General features: G+C 38.6%; 1 long non-coding RNA gene across 1 annotated transcript; it reads right to left on the bottom strand.

The window, feature by feature from the left end:
* Positions 1–4,863: 4,863 nt before the first annotated feature.
* LOC149724114 (uncharacterized) lies at positions 4,864–5,710 on the bottom strand. Its single transcript, XR_016386773.1, has 2 exons — positions 5,221–5,710; positions 4,864–5,159 (listed from the first exon to the last, which is right to left on the bottom strand). It is a non-coding gene; the product is annotated as an uncharacterized LOC149724114 (long non-coding RNA).
* Positions 5,711–17,185: the final 11,475 nt, after the last annotated feature.

The following is a 17,185-nucleotide window of genomic DNA, read 5'->3' as shown; positions in this document are numbered from 1 at the left end:
TCAGCAGAACGCAGAACCGACGTTTGTGTCCAACATCCAATTGATTCACAATTCAACTGATGAACTTCTTTTGGCATTTTGTACATTCCAGGTATTTAGCAGCCATGTTATAGTTTTCTGCAATGTCCCACCACTACTCGTGTGTGCCGGAAAATGCCAGCACTTGTCCGTTCCTTAGAGCAGCCTGGTTGAGGGCACACTAGCACGGATTTCCAGAGTTTTTGCGGCATCCACATAAGTAGACTACTGTGTGCAAAGTACCTTGCTGGTTTTGTCAGCTGTGCACACTGGAGAGGTGCCTGGGGAGGTACGACCACAGTTTGTTTACCCTGTAATAAAAACATCATTATTGTCTAAATAAACTGTACAGGGGTTTGAGGCATAACTACAAAAGTAATAACATATGTTTATCCAGGCTATTTCTTCAAAGATCTAGTATTTATTTTCCTTTTTGAATTTATTTTACCTCGGGAAGTCAAAAGTTCCGGTTTGCCAGTTTTAGCATTTTGCTTGAAGAGTGCCTGAGCCACCCATTCGTGACGGGCGGGATGATAAAAAGGTGACTTCACAGCCGCCGCATAGGACAGAGGGGATGGAGACTCGAGCTTTACGGGCCGTAGGGACGAGGGTGCTCCTTTGGGGGGAGGAGCTTGGTGAGGAAAATTGGGTGGGAGCAGGTTAGAAGGGGAGATTGGTAAGGAAGTGGAGGGTAGATTAGCAGGTGGAGTGGGAGAGAGTGGCCGCTTCCCTTGGCAAGATGCCCAGTGACCCTTTGCCAGGAGGAAGGTTTCCGCCGTGGGAGCGGGCTCCGAGCACCTGCAACTGAGTTGGAACAAGACTGGCCTTACGGGCCGTCGCCACGTGCCGTTTCAGCTGCTGCACGCTTGAAAGCGGTTTATTTAAGATCGTGAAGAAGCACGACCACAAAGGGCAAAAGTAGTTGGTTGGGGACGAGAGGGCATGAGTATTGCGGCGGAGGCGAGGGTCCTTTGTTATGACTTTGACGTCAGAAAGGTCCTTTGAGCCAGCTGTTGATTCCTGGCGTTTAGCGACTAGCGATGCGAGATCAGCTAGTTGGGCTGCGTGTTCTAGACTTGCCACTAAGTCTAATTTTGATCCAGGCTAACTAACCAAGCAGTAACTGGTTTGTTGATTATTTATTACCACGGTTATTAACATAAGGGCGATACATACAAGCACTACAGTAAACTTCAACGCCTAACCACTATAGACAAATGGCTAGGATCTAAGTTCTCTTCTTGCCTGATGAACTCTGGTTAATCTTATTGAGTCTGCATGAAAATCAAGGTTCGGACGTAGAACCTTTTATAGTGTTTTGTAGCTGACGTCACATGCCTTCGTCACAGCATGGTTTTTATTTGTGTTCGTTTCTCTTTAGGGCGTTATCTGGTCACAAAATGTCCGATGAACGAGTAGCCGATATTATCCTAGCTCGGGGCGTTCGACCTTTCCGGGAACCACATTATCGTTCGCTGTCGTTAAGATGCAATTGAAGTATTTTCTTTGAATTATCTTTAAGTTTCGTCACAGCATGGTTTGTGTTCGTTTCTCTTTAGGGCTTTATCTGGTCACAAAATGTCCGATGAACGAGTAGCCGATATTATCCTAGCTCGGGGCGTTCGACCTTTCCGGGAACCACATTATCATTCTTTGTCGTTAAGATGCAATTGAAGTATTTTCTTTGAATTATCTTTAAGTTTGCGTTCGAAGTTGGATTCGTCCATCGAGTAGTTAATAATGATCCGATCCAAGAATGTCTTTAATTTGTGTTTGGATCTGCTAAGTTTAGCTCCCGCTATCATCGCGTGCGAAATTGCTCACATCCACTTATGTTAAAATACTTTCGGGGCAGCTAATAGCTTTGAACGCTGGCCTTGTTAAAATGATGGAAAATTTGTCACGAGTACGAGTACATGACATGATGCAATAATGCGAAATATTGGTGCAGTATTGAGAAATAACATGCAATGTTCCTACATATCTATACCCACAACAAAAAAATACAATGAAAAAAAAGTTGTTGCCGGCCTTGTTGAAATGATGGATAATTTGTCACGAGTACGAGTACATGACATGATGCAATAATGCGAAATATTGGTGCAGTATTGAGAAATACCCACAACAAAAAAACAATGAAAAAAAAAGTTGTTGCCAAGGGCGAAACGCAAGGAAAAACATATGCATAAAATGAATAATGTACAAGTTTGTGGTAATAATGTTACGGCAGTGCTCTTCAACCGGTGCACCCAAAATATGCCTAGGGTGTGTGCACCAGTACAAAAGGGTATACAGGGGTGCACCACACACTTCACACTAAATAAATAATTTTTACTAAAAAATTTAGCAATAAGAAATATATTAAAGTACTTAAAAATTTTGAGCATTGGTTTGTCAAAGTTTTAAACATTTTTAACAAATTTAGCCACTTTTCGACAGTTTTATCCCCAGTTGCTGGTGTTATGTTTTTTTCGCGCCAATACAGAGTTGCGATAGGGGATTCTCCAAGCGTCGTCTGTCTAGGTTTTTCGCCAAAGTTAGTATAGACCAAGTTAGAAAACGGCGCTCGTGTCCGCCATTACGGAGCCCACAGAGCGTGAATCGTCTATAAAATGCATGGTCGGCATGTGTTTATTTAGTTCTTGTAAGCGATACAAAGCTAGAAAACACGTATAGCGGTTGTTTTAACATTTAAAATATAATTTCTAATATAAATCTTCTTATATAATATTAAATCTAGGAATAATTAATGTGAAGTAAATTAATATTTTGACTGGTTTTCGGCGTACAGTGTGGTTTAACAGAGGGTACTTTACGTTGGCGATTAAGAATAGCATTAATCAGCTTAGTTTACATAATAGTATATGATCATATACCTACTACCTACGAATCTACAGAGCCATTCTTTACTAACATTTATAATCCAACGAGTGGACATGCATCTCCAAACTGCTTAAGTACTAGCAGATAAGGTGTTCGCGTTTTCCGATTTCATAAAGACCCGTAAGGCAAAAAAGGTAGCATACTAATTCAAGCAGAGGACCAAAAATAGTAACTTAGTATTGTTTCCTCAACGTCACTTCCGATATTAGGCAAATTTTACACAGATACCTCAAGTTTCGTTGCCGGGTGTACGTGTTAAGTTTGTGAGCCAAAAAGTAAAATCACGGCAATGTACATGCAAAACTGCGGCTAGATACACCAGTTTATGGTAATGTTATGCGTTTGTATTTATGGTAATGTTATTTTTGTTTGTATTTTTATATTTTAAACATGTTCTTTTAAGACTCCTTGTTTTACAATCCGTTTCTCGTTGTTTTACAAACTTTGGTCTACTCGTTGTTTTACAAACTTTGGTCTATACTTTCTCGTTGTTTTACTAACATTGGGTTTCGCAAGGCATTTTTAGCCCTGAAAACGCATTGTAAGGATGCTAGAACAGAATTTGTGTACAAATTAGCTAAAATGCACACACGGACATGGTGGGCTAGCATTTTATTTGAATATGGTTGTTGAATTAAGTGGTATTACTCTAAGTGTGATATATATGTACAAACTTATCAAATCTTGTTGGATGCTCAACATTTTATGGTTGTTTTGTCTGGCCACTTTTTAAGAGATTTTGTAAAAAGTTGATAGGTAAAAAAGTATATCACTATGGTTTTGGATAAGATTTGGTGTTGGATATAGCAGGAATAGATTCTATGAGATATTTAAGTGGGAAACATACTTTCTCTCAATGGAAATATCCATGACCATGCGCAACCATTCGGGCTGCAGCAGAAAGGTACTCCTTGCCTCGGCGGCTCAACCTAGTCAAGGCCTTGGTCATCAGGATTCTTAAAAAAGCAGCATTTCGCTGTGGTACTAAATCGTTTTTTCCTAGTCAAGGCTCTCATCAGCATTCTTGAAAAGCTGCATTTCGCTCTGGTACTTAATCGTTTTTACAGCCAGACTTTCGAAAGTGCCTTTCCCCAAGAACCTAGCCCGCGTTGACGCATGAGCGTGACAACATTCATGTCACACGCGAACTTACGCATAAGTATACACGGGAACTACAGCCGCTTTCCAGGATTCAATTGCGAGAGCATACTAGGAGCAACTGATCTCTCGTTTTTTGCAATCGCGACACTCGGAGATACTCGTCAGCCATGTTGTAAAACCTGTCGATGTCAAGGACAGTTCGAATAACCTTTTAAATCCCACAAGAATTTATGGACGGACATTTGCAGAGAGGACAGTACAACTCGCATTTCCTGGTCTTCTTGGGCATAAGAAGAAAGATCCGTGATGCAAAGTATCGATCCATTTTCGGCGGCTGGGTGCACATATCACAGGAGGCTGCGGTGGCGCCCACCAAACCTGATTTAAGGACGCGGGTTTCAACACGACGTTTCACTCCTTTGTTTTCTGACATAAAGTGTGACTGATCCAAGCGTGGTTCGACACCGGAAGAGTCGCCTCCCGTCTACGAGGCAAACACACGCTTGGCTTGGTGCACTCGAACGAAGAGGTTTTCAAAAGAACTGCACGACTGCTCATTAAGACTTTCAAACAGGGCCACAGCTTCCAAAAGCTGCTTGTCTTCGATATTTTCAATGTCAACGTCGGTCAGTTTTGACTGGACCTCTCCTTTAAACGCATTCTTTTTTTCGGACATCATTCTTTGCGGTTGTGTGCCAGTGTACTTCCAACCAATTTTGGACAAACAACTTTCTTTCCCTCGGCATCTTTCTGAACGGTGCTGTTTCAGGACGCACTTAAAAACACATGCCAGTGCATTTTGTTTACAAGATACTTCATAAGGCCAGTCAATAAAGAAAAAAATATTTATACGTTTACCTGCAAATTGAATAATAAATTTAATAAGAAACCCGTCTTGCCCCGAAACCAGTCTTGCCCCACCCTACTAAGTTATTAATCAGCCGACAGAGCCTCCGTTGGCAGTACCGATGGGGCCTCAAGGGCAAGGCCTCATCCGCGACCACATCAACTTCTTTTAAACAGTCCTGTCGAATCTTTTCTTCTGTTAGTATTTCCTGTTTTTTTTGTCAAACTGTTTTTTTGTGTCGAACTGTATTCTTTATCACTAGTTGACATTTTACTAATGTTTCTTTTTTTAGTTGTTTGTTGGGGAGATTCTGCAATTAAATCAAATAAAATTAGACGGTGTAGGTCGGGATGGCAACATGTAGAACTCACTGTTTTGGAAGTTGTGGCGATTGACTTCGTCCTAGCTGCTGGCCCCGAGACTTTTTGGGGTAGATTCCGGCCCTTTTCCCCTTTGTGGTGTGGCGGCTGTGGGCATTTGCCGCTCGTGCACCACAAGTGTGCCGACATGTCGTATTTTGTGTATCGGCATTTAAATATAACATAAACATTAAAAAAAGGTTGTGTTTGTGACTTACAACAAAATTATATTTTAACCTATATTCTGAAAAGCAAAGTTAGTTAAAATTGCACAGTCACATTTTTGCTATTGCTATATTTCAGCAAACAATGATGTTGTTCGAGGTTGATCATCCATCCACTGGTATTCCGCCTATGGTCTGCATCTGTCGTTTCAACCGCTAGCTTAGGTTACTTCGAGGTATCGGTTGCATACCCTCCGAGGCGTCGGTGGCATTGAAGAGCTTGCACTTCTTCCACGACTGTTGTCCGCGCCTGAGGAGATAAAAGGCATGGGAAGCAGCTCTTTTCTGATAAGAGTTTTAAATAAATTATAGCAGTTTATGAAAACTGTTAGGTGATATGTTTTGATAATTCGTTGAATTTTTCACGTTTACTTTTATATTAGGTCACAAGTTTTGATAATTCGTTGAATTTTTCACCCCCTTTGTGGTGTGGCGGCTGTGGGCATTTGCCGCTCGTGCACCACAAGTGTGCCGACATGTCGTATTTTGTGTATCGGCATTTAAATATAACATAAACATTAAAAAAAGGTATGTGTTTGTGACTTACAACAAAATTATATTTTAACCTATATTCTGAAAAGCAAAGTTAGTTAAAATTGCACAGTCACATTTTTGCTATTGCTATATTTCAGCAAACAATGATGTTGTTCGAGGTTGATCATCCATCCACTGGTATTCCGCCTATGGTCTGCATCTGTCGTTTCAACCGCTAGCTTAGGTTACTTCGAGGTATCGGTTGCATACCCTCCGAGGCGTCGGTGGCATTGAAGAGCTTGCACTTCTTCCACGACTGTTGTCCGCGCCTGAGGAGATAAAAGGCATGGGAAGCAGCTCTTTTCTGATAAGAGTTTTAAATAAATTATAGCAGTTTATGAAAACTGTTAGGTGATATGTTTTGATAATTCGTTGAATTTTTCACGTTTACTTTTATATTAGGTCACAAGTTTTGATAATTCGTTGAATTTTTCACGTTTAGTTTTATATTAAACGAGAAACATATTGAAAAAGCGAACCGGCTTGACCCGACCTACTAGCAGCCACAGAAATAAAAAAGAATAAAACGCGCATCTCGAATGTCGCTAAAGGAGAGAGCTGATATACTGGGTTTTAAGGGTCACGTGACCGCAGGTCGTTTCCGTTTTACTATTGAAGGCAATGTAATCTATGGCGCGTATGCAGTTTTTCTTTCATTTTCTGACTTAAATCACAGCCTCTCAGGTATACGTACAAAAATCCGTATGTAGTTTTTCTTTCATTTTCTGACCTAAATCACAGGTATATATATATATAACAAGCTTTGCGTTTGTTTAATAAAGTTGTGTTAAATACTTCTTTAATTGCCTAACACTGTCAGAATTTTCTATATTATATGGACACAAATGTAGAATCCTCCGAAACGTAACGTGTTAGATGAAAATGTTGGAGGTTGGTAGTAAAGAGGCAGAGTTAGAGTTTATTGGCTATACGGGTTATTTTTTGGTTGTTGTTTGTATGTTTAGCGATTAGCAGATAACGCAGGGGGAGGATTCCTAAACGAGAAACTGGATATACAGGTATTTTTTTGGTTGTTGTTTGTATGTTTAGCGGTTAGCAGATAACGCAGGGGGAGAATTCTTTACTAGCGCCAAACTTTTAATAATCTGACATTCAATAGCTTTTGAAATCATATTTGAGTATTATCAAGTATTTCTAGGGCTATGTCCGAGATTAGACCCCAAAGAGGTCAACAGTGGGTTGCTTTTGGCTGCAATAAGAGAAAGTTTTCGAAAAGCCAACCCAGATCAAATAGTTCAGGCAGTGATGACGAAGAGTCTGAAGTTAAAAAGAAGTATGTATATCCTCGAACATTCCACAGGTTTCTTTTGAGTTAGTTAAGTGTAGAACTATTCTAGCCTAGTGTAATGCACAGTTTAACAGGTTAAACCAATGTTAAGTTCAGTTTTTTTAGCTAAAATGTTTGAAAAAGTATATTTGTTTAAGTTACGTTTTTTTAGCTAAAATGTTTGGAAGGGTATATTTGTTTAAAAGGCATTCATACACCAAACATTTTACTTTTTAAAGTTGGCCCAAACAAAACCAATGTTAAGTTAAGTTTTTTTGAGCTAAAATGTTTGGAAAAGTATATTTGTTTAAAAGGCATTCATACACCAAACATTTTACTTTTTAAAGTTGGCCCAAACAAAACATATGTTATATTGAATATACTTTTGACAGCTAGCCAATTGTGTATTACGTTTGGGTTTTAGTTTCCCAAAATACAAGCAGCGTCGAAAAAAATTGGAAGTAAAAATACGGCGAGAGAACTTAAAAATATTATTGTTTGTATGTTAAGCGGTTAGCAGATAACGCAGGGGGAGGATTCTTTACTAGCGCCAAACTTTTAATAATCTGACATTCAGTAGCTTTTGAATTCATATTTGAGTATTATCAAGTATTTCTAGGGCTATGTCCGAGATTAGACCCCAAAGAGGTCAACAGTGTATTGCTTTTGGCTGCAATAAGAGAAAGTTTTCGAAAAGCCAACCCAGATCAAATAGTTCAGGCAGTGATGACGAAGAGTCTGAAGTTAAAAAGAAGTATCCTCGAACATTCCACAGGTTTCTTTTGAGTTGGTTAAGTGTAGAACTATTCTAGCCTAGTGTAAAAGCACAGTTTAACAGTTAAACCAATGTTAAGTTAAGTTTTTTTAGCTAAAATGTTTGGAAAGGTATATTTGTTTAAGTTACGTTTTTTTAGCTAAAATGTTTGGAAGGGTATATTTGTTTAAAAGGCATTCATACACCAAACATTTTACTTTTTAAAGTTGGCCCAAACAAAACATATGTTATACTATATACTTTTGACAGCTAGCCAATATTACGTTTGGGTTTTAGTTTCCCAAAATACAAGCAGCGTCGAAAAAAATTGGAAGTAAAAATACGGCGAGAGAACTTAAAAATATTGTTGTTTGTATGTTAAGCGGTTAGCAGATAACGCAGGGGGAGGATTCTTTACTAGCGCCAAACTTTTAATAATCTGACATTCAGTAGCTTTTGAATTCATATTTGAGTATTATCAAGTATTTCTAGGGCTATGTCCGAGATTAGACCCCAAAGAGGTCAACAGTGTATTGCTTTTGGCTGCAATAAGAGAAAGTTTTCGAAAAGCCAACCCAGATCAAATAGTTCAGGCAGTGATGACGAAGAGTCTGAAGTTAAAAAGAAGTATGTATCCTCGAACATTCCACAGGTTTCTTTTGAGTTAGTTAAGTGTAGAACTATTCTAGCCTAGTGTAAATGCACAGTTTAACAGTTAAACCAATGTTAAGTTAAGTTTTTTTAGCTAAAATGTTTGGAAAGGTATATTTGTTTAAGTTACGTTTTTTTAGCTAAAATGTTTGGAAAGGTATATTTGTTTAAAAGGCATTCATACACCAAACATTTTACTTTTTAAAGTTGGCCCAAACAAAACATATGTTATACTGAATATACTTTTGACAGCTAGCCAATATTACGTTTGGGTTTTAGTTTCCCAAAATACAAGCAGCGTCGAAAAAAATTGGAAGTAAAAATACGGCGGGAGAACTTAAAAATATCAGACTCATCCGTCATAGGCTCAGACCATTTCTATGAAAGAGACATCAACCGATCAAAAGTCATACATGTGATTAGACATGCCAAACACGTCGAAAAATGCCTAAAGTGAGATCAACGGAGCGGGTAGTGTATATTGTCTGGAATGGAAAGAAAGTGCAAGGGTATATTGATCTGGGAAATGGGCTAGAAACTACAGACTCCACACCCCACCTGCAAAAAATGTTTTAGTTTTTATGGCAGTTTGCCTTAATTTTAACTGGAAAATTCCATTGCGGTATTTTTTTATTGACAGCCTTAATGGGCAGGAAAGAGCTAATTTTAATAAAGTATGCATTGAGAAGTTATCTTCTACTGGTGCGATAATTGCTGCTGTTATTGTGACGGTCCTTCGATGCATTTCAGCATGTATAAAGAATTTTGTGGAAAAAACATTTCTGCAATATTTGATGCCTGCCATATGCTGAAACTATTACGTACTAATAGATCATAACGAAGAAAAAATTTGCTGGAAGTATATTAAAGAACTTGAGTCATTACAAAGTAGTGAAGGCCTTCATCTTGGAAACAAACTACGTAAAGCTCATTAATTTCTTCCAGCAAAAGATGATAACATTGCAGCTCAAACTTTAAAGGGCCTAAACACACCCCACGTCACTTTTATTTTTTATGGTAAATTCATAAAGCGACCGTTTTATTGATTCCAAAAATACTTTGCTTATTAAAATTGGTCGAGTATAGGCGGAGATATTCGTCCTCAAACAGTGATCTCTAGCGCTATCTTTTTTTTACTACGAGCTCCGTGATTGTGACGTAGGAACGTACTAGTCACGTGACTGATTCATTCGTAAAAGCGAAACCTGCGTTTTTTTTGTGCTTTTTTTTGCGTTTTTTTTGTTCTCTCGTTTTTCGCTGAAAACACTGCCTCTCGCCTTTCTGAATGAGAGCGGCCACGCTTCAACAATTTTGTGACGTGTGTAGTACACTTCTCAATTTTTTTCGCCACGCAACTTTCAAATCAGTTTTTTGAATTTCACGGTGTTTGAGCTGGAATATCTTTGGTTATACAGAACCGATTAAAACAAGTAAGGTGTCGTTGGAATTAGAAAAACACACTCTATCGATTAAAGCGAAGTACTTTGGGGTGTGTTTAGGCCCTTTAAGTGAAAGCGTTGTAGATGCTATTGAATTTTGCACAAATGTATTAAAACTGGCTCAATTCAAGGAGTAGGCTGGTACAGTCAAATTTATTCGTTTGATCAACAACTTGTTCGATATTATGAATTCCCGTCACCCCATGGCCTACTCAATACACGGCCTAGGAATACACCGAAACTGCTCAGAAAATAAGAGGCCTATTGACGCGAATAATGCCCATTATAATACATTGTTACGTCACGGTTTTATGAATGGATTTTGCTGTCTGGGATTTCGATGTTTATGAATGGATTTTGCTGCAAAAACTGTAGTTTTTGCATTAAATAACATTTAAATAAATTTATTTTTCGGGTTATTTTATATCAACATCTTATATTTTTTATAAATGTTTAAGCATGACTGAACAGATAGGAGTTACTTTTAACCACGTGTGGCATACAAGTAAGTTTAACCGACAGTTTAATTTGGCTCAGTCGCTGAGTGAAAATAGTATTTGGCTTAAAACAGAAGTTTTTTAAGAAAGCTTATGCATATCTAGCAAAACAACAAGTAAGTTAATTGATATATGTCCGTTGTGGACTTTTAAAACCGGTCCTTAAAAACAATATAGGATATTGGATAACCACAAGCATATTAGCCTTTGTCTCAAGGTGCTTATGCCTTGATTATGTCCTGCTGCTCATAACTCATTTTCTACTCGAGGTTTCTTTTGTTAAAGCAGGACAGAGGCTCTCTTACTCGAGGTCAAAAAATGGGTCATACAGCACATCATAAATTAAGACTGTTTAATACAAACAAACTCACGATAGCCTCCCTTCGTACTCAAGTGTTGTGTCTAACTTTAGACCTTTGTCGCTGTTTAATTTGACTAGTCTTCCTTCCTGAAGATCTTCTTGCCACTTCTTCATCATGATCATAACATGCACAGATGGGTACCCTTATCCAAATATTTTTATCCAACTACGGAACACCTATTGACCATGCTTAAATAGCTTGCTTAATAATTCTGGTGGCTTAGAATTTAATCTAAATAAAATTATAAAGGTGTGCTGCATTATAAAACTTGCCAAATGCCTGTCTACTAAATTAAAAATAATCAAAACGTAGGTTTTCTGTGTTGGTAAACTGAATCTGATTGCTCGTCTCTCTTTATGCTTAATAAACTGATATTTATATACTAATAAACCTTTTGCGCTGCTTTATATGTCTGGTATGATTTTAACTAAACAAGAAAATATCCCTGCGACACGTTCTGTGATAAACTGTAAGTTAAAACAACCTAGAACTGGTATTAAACCTACCAACAACTGCAAACTGCATTCAAAATGAAGGAAATCCATTTATAAAACCGTGACGCAACAAATGTATTATAATGGGCATTATTCGCGTCAATAGGCCTCTTATTTTTTAAGCAGTTTCGGTGTATTCCTAGGCCGTGTATTGAGTAAGCCATGGTCACCCAAAAGACACTTCGGGTAAATTCATGCATCAGACACGCAGGAAAACAGGATTTGTTGGATTTCTTGGTGATATTGTTTGTTAAAGGAATATATTTACAGAGTTTGTTGAAAAAGAAGATTTATAATATCTTCATGGTGGCTGCAATAACAATCCAACTGTTTTGCAGTTCAAATCCTGCTATTAAAAATATTATTGAGAAGCCGCATTAAAGGAAATGCTGGAAATGCTACCTCACAGAACCCGACCGAACTTCTTTATGTTGTTAAAGACTCGTGTCAAATCGATGGAGCTTGTTTTACAATTAGTGATGCAAGCTTGACCAGAAAGCATGGATTAGTTGAAGTTTCTGTTGCAGCTGACCATGATTACACTGACATCCCCAATTTAACACAATTGAGTGAATATAAAAGTGAAATTGTTATTTATATTGCAGGATTTATAGGAAGAGCTATTTCAAAATCTATTTACTGCCATTCATGTGCTGAAGCATGGCTGTTGGCCAAATACAAATCCCACAGCAGAAGTTGTTTTTGGAAAGCTAGCAGAAATTAAAGATAGAGGAGGATAATTCAAACCCAGCAAAGAGCTTGTTAAAGTTACCAAGCAAATTGAAAAATGTTTTCAAAAAATAGTTAGTGAAAACAAAGGCCACATACCAAAAAGTAGAAGGTTGCCTGAAATTATTTCCATTGCTGTTGTACCTTCTTCATTTATATCGAGGAATTTTTTTACCTCACAACAAAACACCTGCTCTTTAAAATCCACAATGGATAACAGTCATGCCATACAATTGGTAAAGAAAATCGTTAAATTCACATTAAACAGTAGGGATGACTTGATTGGAAACACAATTTATGACTAAATAAATAATTCATTTGCTTAGATTTTGCAGTTCTATACACCTAATCGTGATTTTAATACTTTACTTCCAATTTAAGATGCTTAGATTTTGCAGTTCTATACACTTAATCGTGATTTTAATACTTTAATTCCAATTTAAGATGCGATTTTTTGACTTTTTCGAAAACGGGTCGTGACGTCACACACCGCCGGCAGGATTTATAGGAAGGGCTATTTCAAAATCTATTTACTGCCATTCTAATTCCAATTTAAGATTCGATTTTTTGACTTTTTCGAAAACGGGTCGTGACGTCACACACCGCCGGCAGGATTTATAGGAAGGGCTATTTCAAAATCTATTTACTGCCATTCATGTGCTGGCATGGCTGTTGGCCAAATACAAATCCCACAGCAGAAGTTGTTTTTGGAAAGCTAGCAGAAATTAAAGATAGAGGAGGATAATTCAAACCCAGCAAAGAGCATGTTAAAGTTCCCAAGCAAATTGAAAAATGTTTTCAAAAAATAGTTAGTGAAAACAAAGGCCACACATACCAAAAAGTAGAAGGTTGCCTGAAATTATTTCCATTGCTGTACCTTCTTCATTTATATCGAGGAATGTTTTACCTCACAACAAAACACCTTCTCTTTAGAATCCACAATGGATAACAGTCATGCCATACAATTGGTAAAGAAAATCGTTAAAGGCACATTAAACAGTAGGGAAGACTTGATTGGAAACACAATTTATGACTAAATAAATAATTCATTTGCTTAGATTTTGCAGTTCTATACACTTAATCGTGATTTTAATACTTTAATTCCAATTTAAGATGCGATTTTTTGACTTTTTCGAAAACGGGTCGTGACGTCACACACCGCCGGCAGGATTTATAGGAAGGGCTATTTCAAAATCTATTTACTGCCATTCATGTGCTGAAGCATGGCTGTTGGCCAAATACAAATCCCACAGCAGAAGTTGTTTTTGGAAAGCTAGCAGAAATTAAAGATAGAGTATTTCAAAATCTATTTACTGCCATTCATGTGCTGAAGCATGGCTGTTGGCCAAATACAAATCCCACAGCAGAAGTTGTTTTTGGAAAGCTAGCAGAAATTAAAGATAGAGGAGGATAATTCAAACCCAGCAAAGAGCTTGTTAAAGTTACCAAGCAAATTGAAAAATGTTTTCAAAAAATAGTTAGTGAAAACAAAGGTCACACATACCAAAAAGTAGAAGGTTGCCTGAAATTATTTCCATTGCTGTACCTTCTTCATTTATATCGAGGAATTTTTTACCTCACAACAAAACACCTGCTCTTTAGAATCCACAATGGATTACCAGTCATGCCATACAATTGTCAATTGGTAAAGAAAATCGTTAAAGGCACATTAAACAGTAGGGATGACTTGATTGGAAACACAATTTATGACTAAATAAATAATTCATTTGCTTAGATTTTGCAGTTCTAATACCTAATCGTGATTTTAATACTTTAATTCCATTTTAAGATGCGATTTTTTGACTTTTTCGTTGCAGTTCTAATACCTAATCGTGATTTTAATACTTTAATTCCATTTTAAGATGCGATTTTTTGACTTTTTCGAAAACGGGTCGTGACGTCACACACCACCGACACGCTTGAGTGCGCTTTGGAGTTCAGCATTTTGCCGCTAAAATTCGCAGGAAACGCATTTATTTTTCGCACAGGACAGGTTGTACTGCTCCGTTTAGGCCAGATTAGCCTCTATACTTTCTGGTAAAGTATATTGGCTACTGGAAAAGTATTTAAGGCTGCATAAAATTGTGATAATTGAATTCAGTAAATTACTAGCCTATGTATAAGTCGATGTATTTTAAGAGAAGGTAAAATAGTACAGTGTATAACCATTCGAAATTTTACCATGTAATACGCCAGACTCCTACAGTCTTTATACATTTAAAAAAAATAATTGTTAAAATGCCAGATATTTGCTCTGTGTTCTTGGATGTGGAAATGCAAAATCAGGTAGGTTATGTATTATGTATATCTATTTTCAATTAGTTATGATAAGACTGCAATACATAAGTTGTTGGCTTTAGTTATGATAAGACTGCAATACATAAGTTGTTGGCTTTAAATGTATCATATAATAATATTAATAAACTACTGGATTCAAAGGTATTTTTAATTATTATGATTGTTTTTCAGCTAAACTGTCACTTCATTCATTTCCAAAATGTTCCCGCCAACTACCGGCCGATCACGCTCCTCAACGTAGATTACAAGCTAATCACCAAGATACTGGCGAACCGCCTCGGACCGCTGATATCCAAACTAGTCCAACGGGAACAATTCGCCATACGCGGTAAGTCCATACACGACTTAAACATTCTTTTACAAGACCTGAACGAACACGGTAAAGAGCAACACGACACGTTCATGATATCGCTAGACTTTAAAAAAGCGTTCGACAGTATAGACCACGGAATGCTCCGCAAAACGCTTAAAAAATTAGGATTCGGACCCAAATTCCTATCGTGGACAAACGCCATGTACGAAAACATGTCCACAAGAGTACAGATCAACCGCAACTTAGGAGATACAATCGCAATTAAACGAGGCATCAGGCAGGGCGACCCGCTAAGCCTGCCAATGTTCTTGATAGCTTTAGAACCTTTAACAAACGCAATAAACATCGACCGCATAGATACAATCGCAATTAAACGAGGCATCAGGCAGGGCGACCCGCTAAGCCTGCCAATGTTCTTGATAGCTTTAGAACCTTTAACAAACGCAATAAACATCGACCGCATAATAAAAGGAATTTATCTAACTGGTAGCAGAGACGCGGTAAATAAAGCATTCACAACACTAGAAAGCTTCAGCGCCGCCTCGGGCCTTCAGCTCAACAGGACGAAAACAAAAGGAATCGCACTCGGAAAATTAACCGAAATCAACCCGGGTGAACCAATAAAACGTGGAACGCAAATAAGACTCTGGACATATTTAACATCACGTTTGGACACGGAAACATCACACGCATAAACTGGATTAAAGCAAAAGCAAAAATAACCGAGAAACTAAAGCAACTGTCAAAAGAAAAAACAACACTAACTGGAAAATCGATCCTACTAAAAGCGACAATCATGCCACGAATCACCGCGGTAGCAAAAACGTTTTTAATACCGCCTGCGATCAGACGGGAAATAAACAAGCGGATTCTTAGCTATGCAATGATTAGAACACCAGCACGACTTACGATAGAACAGATCGCCAAAAAATACCTAGATGGTGGAATGGATATAACAGATATAGGCACGATGGCAGAAATGCTATTCACATATACGCTACGGCAATATGCGAGAAGTAGAATAGCGGACGACCCCCTACCTACATATCTAAAGGGAATCGAATATAACATCGGTAAAACGCTTAGCGCCCGATTGAAAACACCAATGCGCAACGACGTACCACACCGTGCAATAGCAATAGGCTACTACAAAGACACGCTGCTAACCATAGATAAATACAAGTTAAAAGCAGAAGACTACGTAAAACCTACCAAGCACCACTACGACGTGTGTGTGCGCGAACGAGCAGGAGCCACCGTCCATCCTACACTCCCACTCTCGCACGGAACCGTGTGGGCAAATAGCTTAAACAAAATATTACCCAACCATATCATCGAGTTTAACAAAACTAATATGGAACCACCTAGCATTGGGATCAAACAGAAACGTATCCTCGACGATCGGACAAACACGTGGCTGCCCGCTTTGTAAATCGGAACTAGAAACGGTGGAACACCTTTTCGCTAAATGCAAGGATATAAAAATGGCGTGGGCCTTTGCACTTGTAACGATACAACGCCTCACCACGATCACGCTGCTAAACACGCACCTAAGACTATGCATATATCGCGACACGGACATACCCAACCTAAGAGATAGACCGAAACGAGAAACACTCGCCATAACATTACTGTTATCGCACTCACGCTATAACATCTGGCTAGAACGGAATGCGGCGAAATTCGAACAGAAAACGCTCGACATAAACACACTCATTAACAAGACAAAAGCACAGATTTATTTCAGACACAGAGTGGAAGCTCAACGAAGGAGAGACAACAGTACAAAGACGCCCTCGACAGCCTACTGGAAGCCATCACCTAAGAAGGGGGAGCAGCGACATCTGACGGCCGAGGATCGAGCTCCACTAGACCCAGCGAACATCAAACCAGATCCTGAGAGAGGGGAGCATCTAGCGGCCAAATAATTATTCACATGTCATATGTACCCCTATGCAGTACCTTTGTTCTCTCACCTTTTCGCTCGTGCGCTCTCTTCCACAGAGTAACAGCGAAGGTTAACACAGTAGGATCTGAAGGGCGTATCACTGCGCCCCAAGATCCTTTAAGGAGGAGGGTCAGCCTCCTTCTTAGAAACCGGAACCTCAGCTCTAGACCGGGGAACCGGACCCACAGTGATCCACGTTTTTTGTCACACCAAAAATACCATAACCAACAACTAACCGAGCCTCGTGCTCTCCTTTTTCTCCCCATATTTATCATTCTGATAAATGATTTTTTTGATAAAATGTTAACTGTTAATTCCAACTACGGTTGGCTTTTCGCGAAATTGTATTCCTGGACTTACAATGGGGTGATTCACTCTGTGTGCACTTACCGCTAGATGGCGTAACAGATCAGTCTAAATTTTTCGTGCTGTCTGTGGCTGCGGTG

The sequence above is a fragment of the Ciona robusta genome, unplaced genomic scaffold (genome assembly GCF_009617815.1).
Source record: "Ciona robusta unplaced genomic scaffold, ASM961781v2 AP042741.1".
NCBI lineage: Eukaryota > Metazoa > Chordata > Ascidiacea > Phlebobranchia > Cionidae > Ciona > Ciona robusta.
Note: the sequence above shows the minus strand (reverse complement) of the source record. Positions and strands in the feature narration are given on the sequence as shown.